Source organism: Phocoena sinus, chromosome 18 (assembly GCF_008692025.1).
Source record: "Phocoena sinus isolate mPhoSin1 chromosome 18, mPhoSin1.pri, whole genome shotgun sequence".
Classification (NCBI taxonomy): Eukaryota; Metazoa; Chordata; class Mammalia; order Artiodactyla; family Phocoenidae; genus Phocoena; species Phocoena sinus.
Window position 1 is genome coordinate 24,182,791 of NC_045780.1, and position 5,389 is coordinate 24,188,179.

The following is a 5,389-nucleotide window of genomic DNA, read 5'->3' on the forward strand; positions in this document are numbered from 1 at the left end:
TTATGTTAGATAACTAAGTAATTTTCTGTATTTTGCAGTTGTAAAGAATATTTCTTTGGTTAACATCTTTTTACATATATGTGTCCCTCCCATTCTGGTTTCTCTAGGATAAAATTTCTCTGTCAAAGTATATGGATTTTTTAAGGAACTTGATGCATTTTGACTGCCTATTTTTAAGAAATTTGAATCATCCAAAGAATAATACTAATTTTAAAAATTCTAGTAATAAATTTGCAATACATACATGTGTGAAATCATTATCTTGTACACTTTAAGCTTACATGTTATGTCAACATCTCAATAAACCTGGAAATAATAAAATAAAATGACACCTCCTCAAATTCTAATAATTAATTAAGAATTTAACATGTCCCAGAGCCAACATTAATTTTAGATAAAATATACAATGCATAAGGAATGCACTCTTAGGCAATGTTTGTAAAATTTAAACTGTATGAGGAATGCTTCTATTACAGACAGCCATGGGGTTTTAGGCAAGATGCAATATATCTTTGCTCTTATATTATTATATATCATTGGCTGCATCTTATAGTCAGATATAAGTTGATTCTTATATCTGGAAATATTGCAACCCATTTCTATAGCAATTTATTTTGAGGGGTCATTTTTAACAATGAATCAGTTCCCCCCCAAAAAAGTGGCCCTGTCTAAACAAGGCACTCCCTGAAGGTGAAGTTAGCAACTGTGTGGCAGCAGAGGAGTTAAAGCTAGCTGAAGGGTGATGTTTTACAGCGGTCCTACGTCTAGTAAAATGCATGTCGAACTGTGACATGTGAATAATGTTACTTCTCCACTGTAAGCCTCGGTTAAAAAAAAAATAGATGGATGTAAATGGCTCCCTAAAGCCAGCATGTGACCCCAGTGCGGAAGGCAGGATTTATTAGTGTTTATTTTCACTTAGTATAACCACTTCAGCCCTAGAACATCAGTGTCCAAACCCTCCTCCTAATAGATGGTAGTCAGCAAAAACTAAGGCAAACAAAGACCATCCTTGGTCTCCCTAAAAGGAGGACGGACGAGGCTGAGCCTGTAGATCTGAGGCAGGGAACCTAATAAAACGACCCTTTGTGTTTTCACAGTCGTGAATTGACGTTGCCTTTAGAAGACCTCCAGGCAGAACCGACCCCACCTCCTCCGCCAAGCCCACCTGGCTTTGCTGAAGAGTCTAGCACCCAAGTGCGGCTGCTCAGAGCCCAAGACCATTGTGGTCTTCGCGGCCCTGCAACCTAGGGGTTTAAGGCTCTGCCAGCACTGGCTTAAAGTTCTTAGTAATTTTATCTTTTAATTACTTGCTTTACAACTGAAGTCTGATAGAACAATGGAGCATGAGCTGGGATCTTGGAGTGTCAGCTCGCTGTCAGTCCCACCTGCCACTGCCTCTCCCATCCCTGTTCCCATCCCCTCCCCACTCCCAACGGCTCTCCATCCTCCCCAGAGGCAACTGTACCCCCATCCTATGGCGACCAGGTCAGGGGGGTATTGGGAGGAGGAGAAGCTCACTCTCAGCCCTTGGCCTCTGCCCCCAGCAAACACAGGGAAGGGAGAGAGGAGATTAACTTCCCCATTGTCATTGTGTCCTGTCCCCTCGTGCACCTTCTTCTCACACACTCCACCGCATTGTTTACTAATTCAGTATTGTGCTCAGAGGGGTCTATGTCTGAATGCTGTCTCCCTCTGGCTGGTTGCTACCACTCTCCGCGCCTCTCCCAGCAGTGGGGGTGTGCCTGTTCACTCTTTCTTTCTCTCCTCCAATTCCATAGTCATGAAGATAATAGTCATCATTTACAGCCTTAGTATCTTCATCTTAGTAATGCGGAAACTTTACACTGAGAGGTCACATGGCTTATTCAGTGTCACAGAACTAGCAAATGGCAGAGCCTAGACTAGAGCTGGATCTTGTGACTAAATCCAAATTCCAGATCCAGCCTCCCCCCACTGTGGTCACTGGGGGCCTTGATTAGAGGACCTAATGAACGATGGTGAAGCCCAATTCCTGCCCGACCTCTCCGGTCTAAAGGTAATGGCTGCACTGAGCTCTCAGTGTTTAGACAGGATGTGGATAGAAGATGGAAGACAGTGTGTACCTGGCCCATTGTATTGTGTATAATACCATGTTGCCTAGTGGCCTATGGAATATAACTGCCTGGATTTGAAGTTGGGCTCTGCCACTTACTGTGTGCCCTTGGCCAAGTTGCTGACCTTTCTTGCCTCATTTCCAAATCTATACAGTGAGGATAATAATAGCAATTTTTTAAACATCTTTATTGGAGTATAATTGCTTTACAATGGTGTGTTAGTTTCTGCTTTATAACAAAGTGAATCAGTTATACATATATCCCCATATCCCCTCCCTCTTGAGTCTCCCTCCCACCCTCCCTATCCCACCCCTCTAAGTGGTCACAAAGCACCGAGCTGATCTCCCTGTGCTATGCGGCCGCTTCCCACTAGCTATCTATTTTACATTTGGTAGTGTGTATATGTCCATGCCTCTCTCTCACTTTGTCACAGCTTACCCTTCCCCCTCCCCGTATCCTCAAGTCCATTCTCTAGTAGGTCTGCGTCTTTATTCCCGTCTTGCCCCTAAGTTCTTCATGACCATTTTTGTTTGTTTATTTTTAGATTCCATATATATGTGTTAGCATACGGTATTTGTTTTTCTCTTTCTGACTTACTTCACTCTGTAAGACAGACTCTAGGTCCATCCACCCCACTACAAATAACTCAATTTCGTTTCTTTTTATGGCTGAGTAATATTCCATTGTATATATGTGCCACATCTTCTTTATCCATTCATCTGTTGGTGACAATTATTTTGTGGGGATGTTAGGCTTGATGGTACCTGGTAATCTCTCAATAAATGTTAATTATCATAATGTGATAATATATAATTCTTGTTACAATACAATCTTTCACTTTTTTTTTGGCAGCTTGGCATGGGGGTGGAATGAGGTGTGTGCCCATGTGTCCTTACCGTCTTTGAACATCAGTATTTTGGATGCTGAAATCTGACCCTGTAGCAATAACCTTCTGACTGTTCTCCCCACACTCTTACTTTCCCACCCCTCGTCCCCATAATCTCTATTTAGCTTCTAAAGTGACACCATGTAGGAGATTCAACCACCCTGAGGCAGCCGTGGGAGAAAGCACCTCTAGCCAACAGCATCAGCTGCCAGCCATGAGGGAAGACGGTCTCTAAATGATTCCAGCCAAATGGCTGCTTTATGCAGCCATTAAGTTTTGGGGTGGTTTGTTATGTAGCAATAATAGTTAGAACAATGACACAAATATTGAAGTTATCAAACATATCAAACACAGATTAATCAGTTTAAAAGTAGATGACAGGGGCTTCCCTGGTGGCGCAGTGGTTAAAAATCTGCCTGCCAATGCAGGGAACACGGGTTTGAGCCCTGGTCCGGGAAGATCCCACATGCTGCGGAGCAACTAAGCCCGTGCACCACAACTACTGAGCCTGTGCTCTAGAGCCCGCATTCTGCAACTACTGAGCCCACACGCTGCAGTTACTGAGGCCCACTCACCTTGAGCCCACACTCTGCAACAAGAGAAGCCACCACAATCAGAAGCCCATGCACCACAATGAAGAGTAGCCCCTGCTCACAGCAACTAGAGAAAGCCCACACGCAACAACGAAGACCCAACACAGCCAAAAATAAATAAAATAAAATAAATTTATATAAAAATAGAAATTCTAGAACTAAAGAATACAATAATTCAAATCTATACATTAAAAGGAATTAGCAGCAATAAGACACAGTAAAGGCTAGGATTAGTGAGCTGGAAAACAGATCAGTAGAAAATACCCAGACTGAAGCATGGAGATCAAAAATGATGGAAAGTGTGCTCGCTTTGGCAGCACATATACTAAAATTGGAATGATACAGAGAAGATTAGCATGGCCCCTCCGTAAGGATGACATGCAAATTCGTGAAGCGTTCCATATTTTTAAAAAAAAATGATGGGAAGTGTAGAAGAGAATGTGGGATGCACATGGAAAGAGTGAAAGGTCTAATATATGTGAAATTGGAGTCGTAGAAAGAGAGGAGAGAGAGAATACTGTGAAAAGGAGATTTGCAAAGGAAAGCCCAGAGAAACAAAGAAGAGGCTGATCATCTGACTTGTGCATTCAGGTTCAGTGAGATGTGAAAATAGGGGCATTCTCAAGACCTTGTGCAGTGACATCCAAGGTTTAGAAACAACAGAGAACTAAAGAGCAGGGAAAGTTTATGAGGTGAGACAAGAGGATGATGAAATCTGAGGTACCCAGAAGAGAAGACTGAGATAACTAAATTGTAGACCACTGAAGGCCATGTCTAATTCTTTTCTTTTTTTAATGGCACTTGGCACATGACTGGCACAGAAAAGACTCTCAGTATAACATTTGCTGAGTGAGGAGCATCTGTTCCACAGAGAGAAGGCTGTTGCTCGCGCTGTTTAGGCTGGCTATTGAAGAGCTGCCTGGGGCAGCTAGACATCCTCCAGATGCTACCTTCAGATCTTTTCATTACCTTCAGTCTTCATGTGTATTCTTGGCCAGGGATAAGACTTGAGGGGGGGATGAGGAGTACTAGGATTTAGGACAGCAGGTTGACCAGCTTCCTTCATTCCTGCTCCCTCCCTCCCTCCCTCCCTTCCTCCCTCCCTCCCTCCCTTCCTCCCTCCTTCCCTCCCTCCCTTCCTCCCTCCCTCCCTCCCTTCCTCCCTCCTTCCCTCCCTCCCTTCCTCCCTCCCTCCCTTCCTTCCTCCCTCCCTCCCTTCTTTCCTCCCTCCCTCCCTCCCTCCCTCCCTTCCTCCCTCCCTCCCTCCCTCCCTCCCTTCCTCCCTCCCTCCCTCCCTTCCTCCCTCCTTCCCTCCCTCCCTTCCTCCCTCCCTCCCTCCCTTCCTCCCTCCTTCCCTCCCTCCCTTCCTCCCTCCCTCCCTTCCTTCCTCCCTCCCTCCCTTCTTTCCTCCCTCCCTCCCTCCCTCCCTCCCTCCCTTCCTCCCTCCCTTCCTCCCTCCCTCCCTCCCTCCCTCCCTCCCTTCCTCCCTCCCTTCCTCCCTCCCTCCCTCCCTCCCTTCCTTCCTCACTTCCTCCCTCCCTCCCTCCCTTACTTCCTCCCTCCCTCCCTCCCTCCCTCCCTCCCTCCCTTCCTTCCTCCCTCCCTCCCTCCCTTACTTCCTCCCTCCCTCCCTCCCTTCCTTCCTCCCTCTCTCCCTCCCTCCCTCCCTCCCTTCCTTCCTCCCTCCCTCCCTCCCTCCCTTCCTCCCTCCCTCCCTTCTTTCCTCCCTCCCTTCCTTCCTCCCTCCCTCCCTCCCTCCCTCCCTCCCTTCCTTCCTCCCTCCCTCCCTCCCTCCCTCCCTCCCTTACTTCCTC

At 46.2% G+C, this 5,389-nt stretch overlaps 1 non-coding gene across 1 annotated transcript; it reads left to right on the forward strand.

The window, feature by feature from the left end:
- Positions 1 to 3,876: 3,876 nt before the first annotated feature.
- On the forward strand, positions 3,877 to 3,983 carry LOC116743360. The gene has a single exon (XR_004346748.1). It is a non-coding gene; the product is annotated as a U6 spliceosomal RNA (small nuclear RNA).
- Positions 3,984 to 5,389: the final 1,406 nt, after the last annotated feature.